Below are 11258 nucleotides of genomic sequence, written 5' to 3' on the forward strand. Positions count from 1 at the left end.
GCTGTTTTTGGCACCTTTAACCTGTCTTCCACAGTTTGCTGAAAAGCTCAGATTCCACATTTGTCTAAAGCCTGCTAATTATTCACTGCTGTGATAAAAAAGGCAGGCCTCAAAGGACACATATCTGATCTATATTAATAGGACCTGTTGCTGGAGTAACTGTTTCAGCCATATGCAGCCATCAGTGCATCCCCAGCATGGATGTAACTTTGAACAGCAGGACCACAGGTATTTGCCAACCCTCCTGAAAGTCACCCTATAACTACATAATAGTTATACTGGTATAACTGCATTAGTACTAGGAGATTTTCCTGGCCCAGCTCCACTGGCCAAAGATCACAGTTTTTCACATCCCTGGCTGGTTTTGCTATGCCAACAGAAATCTGCAGCATAGGTCTGGCCACAGATCTACACGCAGTGTGGTTCTCCAAAGGGATTTTATTCATGTCAAACAGCACAGCTATATTTACAGCATGGAAGGAGATTTATAAACTACTGTGCTAACCTGACATCATCCCCTACTAGAAAGGGAATTTCAGATTCTGTAGAAGACACTCCACTTGAGACCATCACCCTCTTTGCTTTTACCAGTGCAGAATCAGCACAAGCCCACTAATTTCTTTCGATATGACACCAATTTACACCAGTGCAAGAGGAGAAGATAACTTGGCTCTAAATTTGATGCTGCCGCAGTGTTTGGTGGTAGTGATGCTGAATTCTGAGCAACTTTCCTTCTGAGGTGATAGGGTTGGGTGGCTTTCAACTAAAACATCTACACTAGAAGATACATATTTTTTCTACTTAAACTATCCAAGCGTCTAGGATTTTTGCCTCATGTTAATGAAGACAAATTACTTTGCAGTTACCATGTGATCTAGAAAAATGAATTAAAGATTATGAAGGAAATTTGCATCAGCATTTCTTTCACTGTCATGACTTGTACCAGCTGTAAACCTGACCTCAAAAATCCATGTTGTTGTACACAGTGCAAATCAAAAAGCACAACACAATACCATCTCTCACAGCCTTCCGGCAACACTGCATTTGTCATGCTAACTTAGAAGACACAGCAGTGACAAAGTTTGGAGTATGTATTAGCTTCTTTCCGTTCTATGAGGTTCCTGCTACTTCTGCTGCATACACACAGTGCTGTGATGAAACTGGTCTCTTACTTTTGTTGTCAGCACAGAGGAAACCACTAAACCACATGCCTCTAAACCTCACACTTCACAGACTCGCTTAGCAGCTCCCAATTTTTTTTCAGGTGTCACTGCATAGAGATGCGTTTAAATTGTTCTCTCTCTTCCTGGATGGCAGCCAGCACAACACACAAATTTGGGCAGGTTTGATACAGGCAATGTTCTGACTAATAGTGTGAAAGCATTTCATGAGAATAAAATAAAAAAAGAAAGAAATGACTTACTGCTAATGGCTTACTCCCTTTTGCTTTTTAGCAAATGACATCATAACAAGCCCAGGAGCGTGTAAGTCAGAAGCTAAGGCCAAAGAGAACCTGTGTGATTTACCTTCTCTCTGAAGTGCACATGCATTTCATTTCACTACCCAGTATGGAGGGCGCAGCACTAGAGCTAACAATACCATGTCCTGAAAAGAGCGAAGACAGATCCTGAGAGTGTCGCTGACAAAGGATGTAGAGCTGCACTTCTCTCACAGAGCAATTTGCTTCAGCATTTGTCTGTGTTGTCATTGTCTCACCCATGGCTGAGTCACAGCAGAGCTCTCCAGGGCTGTGTTGGAAAGAGCTGAGCGTTCAGCTTTTCTCTGCCCTCCATAAGCTTTATCCGTTTTCATCCCTGTTCTGATTTATTTGGAGCACAACACAAAAAGACAGTGGGGTTTGTAAAATGGGTAAGATAATAGAAGAGCAAGTTTTCAATGTCCAGGAACACATGCTGAGTGCACTACACTTGGGAATATCTGGGAAAGAGATGACAGCCAGAACATTCTCAAGAAATTATGTTAGACTCAAAAAGTTGACTTAATAGTTATATTTCTGACACTGTACCTCTATCCCACCACTACCAGCAATGTTCTAGCACAGACTTTACAGTTTTAGAAAAGTTACAAATTAGTTGCCACCTGCTGATATTTAAACTTACATAGGGCTACAATTACAAGTAACTATCTGAAGACTTGTCCCTGTGTTTCTGCCCAGGCAAGAGTCTCACAAAAGCACAGAGGCTGGCAGAATATGTCCTCAGTGATGAGTCTCTTACATTTCTTCTTCACTCATCTTTTACCAGTTGAACAGTAGAAGAATAACACCACTTGCCTCCAGCCCTTGCTACCTAAGTAAACTGGGGTTAGGAGAAAGTGTTGTGGTTAGTAGCAGGGCATAGGGACAGATGGACAATAGAAAATTAATTTAGGGCAGAAGAGAATCAAAGCTCTGGAGCAACTTTCCAATAAGGCACAAAAACAACAACTCTCAGAATGGAATTGAATTGAATATTTGAAAATCATTTAATTCTTGTGAGAATGGGGATGAGACTCAGTGATACAAGAGATCCTTTGCAGTCCTGTATTTCAAAAGTGACTGTTTTGTGATGATTTTAGATGATGATTCTAGAACTTAATTGCATGTATAGTAAAAGCTTAATAATGATGTCTATTCCTTTACATCAGCCATGTTTTCCTAGTTACATCTTGCTCTAGCATGTGGCGGGCAGGAACAGACATTGGCTTCACTTCTAAATGACTTTTAAAGGATAGAGGAAGAATACATTTCTTCTATGTAGGACTCCTGCCAGCAGTTCTGGAAGCTGGAGTTGTTGTCCTTATGCTTAGCAATACAGATATACAACACCACTTCATTTCACTCTAAGGAGCATATGGTCTGTCTAGCGTGTACTTGAACCACTGCCATTTCATTCTAGCCTGGCTGCTTTGTAACAACAATAGAATATGGGTTTCAACCCATCCTTTTTTCCAGTAGCATCTTTTCAAACCCATGCTACTCATCTCCCAGCTACAAGCACAGTTGCAAATAACTAGGAAGCTCAGGAAAAAAATGACCTGCCAGTACTTAATCACTCGAGGCATATGGGTAAAATGTTTTAAAAAAAAAAAACACACAAGAAAAACCACCTTAGTACACTTTGTGTAATTAATGTTTAGCCATAAAGTGAAATGGTTAACTTAAATCTATTGATCAACCTCAGAGATCAAGGATTAAGCCTATCACTGTGTCTCTGTGGAACAGTTGCTGCGTTGTGAGCAAGAGGGTAAAGAAGTGAATGAGATGACACTCTCATGAGCCAGAAAGGGAAAAGCAAACAAAATTGGTGTAACTATTTACACAAGAGAAGCATAATAAAATGACCATTCTGGATAAAACTGGCAAAAAATATAAGCTTAACCACATTTGTTTATTACTGTTTGTGTTTTTTTTTTTTAATCTTATTACTTCAGAGGGCATTTTAAGAGAGCAAAATTTGGTCAAACAAATGCTCTGCTGATAGTTTTCAATCTCTTGTGGTGGTAAGTTTGCCAGAAAAATTAACATCGTGGAACAGTCCTGTTCCTTTTTTATGCAGGGCAATGACTTGAATCCATCAGAATTACTAATGACATGAGAAAAAATACACTGTAGAAAGAAACAGTTGGCAGTAATGAATTTAAATTCATCTTCATAGTGAGAAAAAAGGAAATGTGTTGTGATAGGCTGACATCTTAATGAATGCACATACTGCTTGACTTCGAGTAGGGCGTTTGAGGATCTCCAAGGAACAGCATGATTCGACAAATGCTTGCTGGTGAATGCAAGAGTTGTAAAAGGAAAACTTAAGATTTTAAAAAGCAATTTCATAAATTAGCTGTTTTACAGCTTGTACTGTACTAGCATCTTCACAGTCACATTGGAGAAAAATAAAAAAAAAAACCTTTTGGTGTTGCCATTCTTAGGTTATCATATGTTTTTACTGTGCGAAGCAGAGAGGAAACAGGATATCGCCCTCTTTCTGCAGGTTCTGTGCCAGCCAGGAAACACGCTATAGACTGACTCTGACAAGTAATTTATAAACTGTTTTTTGACCACACTGATTGCAATTACAAAATGAAAAGAAGAGCCAGAGTAATAGGAAGGCTAAAGAAAATGCACTTCCATTGGGGCTTAGAGTACTTGACTTATCAAAAAGGAAATAAAGAATGATCTGATTACAGTGTGTAAACACACCTTCATGGTGAAAAATAGCAGGTCCCAGAGGGCTGTCTAACCTAGCGCAGAAATGCACTGCAAGAATCAATAGTAAGAAATTAAAGCTAAAAATAGCTATGTAAATTCAGAAATAAAATAGGCAACATTTTAACTATAACACATCACTAAGACTGATTATGAACAGAAACAGCAGATTCCTTTTTTTGGTTTTAGATGATATAATCTTTTCTTAAAACACAAGCCGTCTCTCGTCTAACACAAGTGGGCACAGAGAAGTTCTGTGGAAGGGACTACAGAGAACAGGCAAGGTAGGAGATCTGACACAGGCCCCCTTCTGTGCTTTTTGGGGCCAACCACCCTTTGAAATCAGTCAATTCTCAATACTCTAGCACACCAACAACCCCCTCACTCTACAGTTTTGCCAAGTTTCCTATGAAAATAAAACACAACTTTGTGCTCCACACAGACATGGGTCTGTCCACTGCCTCTTACTAAGTAATTCTGGAGCCCAGTGGCCAATTTTAAATAACTTTAACAGAAAGGTAAGGGGGCTCTAAAATACTAAATTGCTAAATAATTTGTGAAAATAGACAAAAGCGAGAGGATCTCATTTTCCCTACAGAGGAACTGGCTACAGCATTAGACACCAGAGAATCCATTTTTAGTAGTGAAAAATGTGGTGGGTAACGCTGCTTTTCTTACCCATTTGAATTCCACATTCACCATTAGGCTGCAGGGACTGTTCTTTTTTAAATGCCATTGCAATTATCAGACAGATCCCCCCAAAGGAAGATTTTTAATATGATTTCTGGCTACTGATAGCATTTCATTTGACAGAAAATCTAACCTGGAAAACGATCCCTTCACAGATCCTTTTGCAATATCAGGTCTACAGAGAGCAGAGGCCCTGGCTGTTCGAATGCTCCCAGCTGTGGCCACATCTAGGAAGCTCCCATCAAAGTGGAATTAATTACACTCGGAAAATACCTACTGCTTCCATTGGCCCTAGAATGAATCCAAATGCTTAATTTTAGATGGAACGCATGATTTCTTTGGCTACTAAAGTTTAGAAAGATGGATCACACACTTGGCTCCAGGAGAGCTGGAAACCTATACCAGATCAGTTGGGAAGATTCAATGGCAGGCAGAGCGCAGCCTTTTAGGAGGGTAGGGAGTAAAGTCATTGCCTGCAGACATGGTGCATGAAACCCTGGCTTCAATCTCAATAACTTGACATTTATCTATAACTGTCATCTACAGAAAGGAAAATACAATAGAAGAAAGATCATGCGATGTCCATCCATAAGAGGCAGGTATTTACCTGAAAAAAAATGCCCCAAATCTTCAACAGGATATGTCTTTTATTAGGAGACAGATCGTATTAAATGACCTGTTTCTGCCTGTTTCTCGAGCTGTGACTAAGGCAGGATTAATTGCATCCTGTGAAAGGTGTACTGCATTGCTCATATGCTGTTAAGGAAACAGAAATTAAAGCTGCCACATGAAAATGGAGTTGTTGCATCTCCACGCAGTGGTTGGCATGTGAAGAAAAGGCATTCCAATCATCAAGACATCATTTCCGAAATTCAGACAACAATCAAACGTTTCAAGACAGTCATACCAACTAACGCTGAGGAAGTGATGTTTTCTGAGCATGTAAAATGCTTACGCTATTCGGTTGTTTTTTCCTCGTATTTGTGTACGAACAGAGAATAGCAACAATAAATGGTAACACAGCTATTTATGACTGCAAGGCATTTTCTAATCCTGTCACACTGACACTGGACACACCCACGCCTAAAATTTTGAGGAGAGTCAAAGAGACACTGTTTCAAGCAAGTGAATCAGTAGCAACCCTCTGAGCAACCTCGTTCCAGCCAACCGCTAGCGCACATAACCTCACACGTAGGGCCAATGGGGATACACACACAGGACACGAAGCCCCAGTCTCTTACCAACACATATTGGCAGGAAGCAGTAAAATTCTAGCCAAAGTATTCCTCATGACACAAAAGAGGAGAGCTACAGATTCCTTTCCCCAGGGATAAGAATTACTAATAATTATAGCAACGCACTCTGTTCTCCTGCTAGACTTGAATCGACAAGGCTCTGAGCCCCACCTATAAAGGGCAAAATTCCTCGGCTCCTGCTAACAGCTATTAGCCAGTACAACTCAGAGCACAGCAAATTAACACCGATTAGGTGCAGTCAGCACTTTTTGCAACAGATTACGGGCATACCTTTGAATATGCCTGGTTAGGAACACAAAGAGGGCTTTCCTGGGCTCTAGTGGCTTGTCCCTGCTCACTGGGTATTACTCACTGGGTGTGGAGCTATCAAGGAAACAACCCAAAGGAATGCTGAATATCAGTGTACAGCAGGGAACTTTCACCTATCCCTCCTCTGTTGGTTTGTCTGTTGATTCGTCTTCGTATGTCATCTCTTGTCACGTGTTTTCTTTATCTAAGTCTCTATTGACAGCTGCTTGTTGTGAAAATAATCAATCCATTGTACGTGAGGGAAAATAATCCATAAACATTTTTGGGATACCTTTCTACATAGACTGCTGCTGTGTTTGTAGCCAATTTATTTCTGTTGGCCTTTTATATTTCCTGTTATACACAGAATACCCTTCAAGAGAATGTCAAGTTAAAAACATACCATTTAGATTTCCAATAAACTTGAAAAATTATCCAAGACATTTCAAGCAATGCAATTCAAGAATGTACATCATATTTATCACTAAGCCCTGTTTAGGTATGATCAAAAAAATAATAATGTACCAACACAACGCATTACCTTGCAGAGCAGAGGTAACGCTTTAACTACCGGTCTTCTGAGGAATTTCAGGTTTAAGCAATTCCATCTGAGTCAGATTTCTCCTTCCTACATTTTTAGTTTTATTAGCTATCCTGAATTTGTTTTCAAGAAGGATCTTCTCGGGGAAGGAGGGAAGGAAGTTAGCTTTCTTCTCTATTTTTACTATTGTCCTAAAAGGGACAGATATATTTGAAAAGGCTGATGTGTGAGACAGAACTATTTTTTAAGACTGCCCAGAGAGGTTGTGGAGCCTCCATCATTAGAGATATTCCAAAGCTGCCCAGACATGGCCCTGGGCAACTGGCTCTAGGTGGGCCTGCCTGAGCAGAGGGATTGGACCAGATGACCTCCAGAGGTCCCATCCAACCTCAGTGAGTCTGTGATTCTCTAATTCCTGCCCTGACTTGCTTTGCAACCTCAAGTGAAGGAAAAGTTAAAAAAAAAAGAAAAAAACAAACCCTCTTCTGCCTGATGATATTGCCGTCACCTCTAAAGAAAGGGTCCTGACCATAAAGCTAGAACATCTGAAACCACTGCTTCAAAGAGACTAATTCAGTAACTGTTAGTCAACATGAGAAGAGACCGTAAACACAACATAATGATGAGAACTAATTCCTGTTCTGTCTAACACGGAAGATCTAAAAATTCTCTGGAATAGAAATTAGAACCCTGGTATCTTCACGCATATATAAAACACTTTCGCTGTAGTACTTTATAAGCCCAGTTTCAAAAGGCTTGTCTTCTGCACTCTCATAGGAAACACAGAATACGAACCACTGTCCTCCTGTGCAAAGAAGTGATCTGAACTGCCATCTGATATCTAAACACTAGTATCTATAAATTAAAGTAGGGCTCCTAGGACTTTCCCTGGTTGTTGTTTTATCAGAGCAAATTCCAGTCATCAAACAAAGAGGCAGATTTCATAAGTGAATCCTCACCAGAAGGAAGCATGTGAAGACTGTGGGTAAAACTCAATCCTACATTCAGTCTTAAATCTTAACTTGAAGGCTCCCTCCTCAGCGTCAATATCTGGATTGGACTCTGAGGCACCCAGCTCCCCAGTAACTCAATACATACCAAAGCTAGGACACGGGGTTGCTGTAGACGCTCCAAGCTTGGGGTCTGGTGTTCCTACAACATTTCCTGGAATCAGCCTTCAGTTACTATTGGAAGAAATCCATGTCACTGAGGAGTTCTATAAATTTAAGCCTTATTTAAATCCTAAATTAGTCTTGGTAGAAACACTCTTAAGTTCATGTTTCTCAGACTTGTCCACAAACAGCAGGAGATTAAGATTGCCCAAACTGGACAGTAATAAAATAACATTGGCACTGAACTGATAATATCGGCCACCCTAATCTGCCTCCCCTTTTTTCTACAATTTTGCAAGCTGAGGAAGGAGACGGGAGGCTCATTCACTATTCATATATATATATATATATATATGTATATATATACGAAATTAAGAAGAAAAAAAATCTGCAAAATTCCTCTCAACACCATTAAATCAGTTTAAAACAAGATTGGTAATGACATGTATATAGAAATGATCCAAATTAAAGAAAAAAAAAATCAATCTAGCCCAAAGCAATCTAATAGCCTTCACACAGACCTGTATTCCCACATTTATGCACCACTTAGGTGCCTGTCAGGCATCTTCACTGAAGTTGGTAGGATGTTCTGTTCAGAACAGGCCTTAAGGTGTGGTTTTAAATCAATTTAATTAAAACGGTAGAAAAAGTTGTGTTCATCCTCTGAGATGTGATTAGTGTTCCAGCCATGTATGAGCCTCACCACAGTAGTTATGCATACAAGCCTGAACCTGTGGCTAACATCAGGCACAGTGTGATTAATCCCAGATTAATCTGGCAAGCAATGAGCATGTTTATTATCTGTTGTATAATTCACCCCCTACTAATAGTTAAATTTTATTTTCAACAGGTACAATGCATGATCCTATTATTATAGACCAAGGAAAATGGGTACCTCGTCTTGTAATTGCCTTAGCAAAGTGTTTTAGGCAACTTTCATAATATATGGTGACAGAAATTCCCAGATGGTTAGCTAGATATGGAATTTGTCTTGATCTGTATATAGGAACTCATTAGCACAGGTAGTACTAACAGAAACAAACAACCACAAATTTGGGGAATGTGTTGTATGTTCAGTACATCAACAGAATCTACCCCTAACAGATTACACAGAAATCAACAAGCCTGTAGAGACAGGTATTGCTATGTGCAGTTTCCAATTAAAATATGCATTATTTATAGCAGTAGAATCTTTGCCTCACTGTAACAAGACAAAGAGTCCTTTGTCAACTCTGCTACAACCCCTAACCTATGCTGAGACTGCACTGTGTGGAACAAGTATTCTATGAAATGTCTGCACTGACAGCAAAAGGAAATAGAAGGAAACAGAATGCAGGGGACAATTCTCTCAAGAGAAAGCACATTTCATTTAACAGCTTCATAACAGTTGCACAGAAAACTTTCTTCAGTTTCCCCTTGTACTCACGTAAGCTGATGCTCAAAAAACCACCTGCATCACTTAGCTTTACTGGTTTACGCAGAAAGAAAGCAAAGCATACTAACTCAGGTATTCCCAGAAGAATTGTGCTTGGAGCTAGAAGTGGACTCATAGGATCTGTAATACACGATAATTGAACTAGAAACTGTTTTCTAAGCTAATGAAATTGTTAATATTTTATATTAATAAGTGATAGGTTTACATTATAGACACTTCAGAATTCCATTAATGTATATTAGTATAAAGAGCAGATTAGAATTTGGTTCTATAAATCACACCTTGTACATATAAAGACTGCTGTCAGCAGTCACTCTCTTCAGTACGCTAACTATTGATGAATATTTCTGCCCACTTACAATAGGCTAGTAAATATATAAAAAAAAATGAAGCGCTTATTTTACATTCATGATCCAAGCTCAATTAATTTCCCAAGCCTATTATACAACTACACAAACAACAGAGGGGGAAAAAAAAAATTCAGCACATTAGAAATTCTAGTGGGCATGCAACTGCACCATGCTATGCCTGCAGCTCTGCTACTCCAAGCTGTACCCTTGCCTGTTTTCAAATACTAGGGTTGAACTTAGTGCCTACATGAAAGATGCAAAAAACAGACAAAAGGCTGCCAGAAGTAATGTCTAGTAATTTGGTAAGTGGTATAGTCTACCCTGCACAATATTACTGAATAAATTCCCTAGAAAAGTAGGCACTAGATTGCTTACACCACAATTGTCAAGGTGACATTAAAATGAAAGCTCAGTCCACTTAACTGTTAGAAGTCCCCTTGTGCTTTTTGCAAGATTGCAACTGTTGATCTGAATTTTGGCTGAATTCCAGTTTGGTTAATTAAATTCCACACATCTACATCCACACATCTACTGATAAATGCTATTAAATAATGAACATGCTAAATCAATGTCCTCTGGGTCTAACATCAGCAAGGATCGAAATAGTTCCCTGGTGCAAAGTTAGGGAAAAGCTGCTGGAATACTTCTGAATAAAGTACTGCTGTTTCTGTAAATGAGTACTTACCATTCAAGCAAATTCAAGTTAAAGAACCATCAGAATATTACAGCATTTTGAGTGGTTTGTACAATGTAAATTGTACTAAAGAGAAGTAAAAACTTCTCATTAGTAATTATGTATGTGTTTAGTTGCAATGTCCAACTATTATAATTCCAGATGAAGAGGAACCAAGTGTGTTCGGTATGTGCTTCCAAACTTTCCTGTTCTGACTTCATGACAGGAAGATGTGCATCAGTTTCTAACAATATAAACATTTTTCTTCGGAAAAAAAAAATATATATATATATTTTTACATGTCTCCTACCATTTGCCAATACCTATTCTTCACATAACTCCTTTTACTAACATTTTGCTGTAAATCAAGGAAACCAAAACTTACCTGAAGAGAAATTTCTATCCTGTCGAACTAGTGTATTCTTTATGTTTAAGAGAGCAGTATAGGCACACTTCAGTCAGTGTTTGCTTCTGTCTAGTAGGAATTGTGATATTTTTTAATTATTTTTAGTAAGAGATACTTTTCCTGAGTAGCATTCATAGCTAATAACAAACTCTACAAAACCACCATAGTCAAAGAATGTAGAGTCTTAGAGTAAAACCAGTCCTCTAACAGCCTGAAGTTAGAAAATATTTTTCTTCTAATTTGATCTTCTTTAAAGTGAGCAATTTCCACGTGGTTGAATTAGGCACAGATGTATTTAGCCACTGA

The sequence above is a fragment of the Cygnus olor genome, chromosome 2 (genome assembly GCF_009769625.2).
Source record: "Cygnus olor isolate bCygOlo1 chromosome 2, bCygOlo1.pri.v2, whole genome shotgun sequence".
Lineage (NCBI taxonomy): Eukaryota > Metazoa > Chordata > Aves > Anseriformes > Anatidae > Cygnus > Cygnus olor.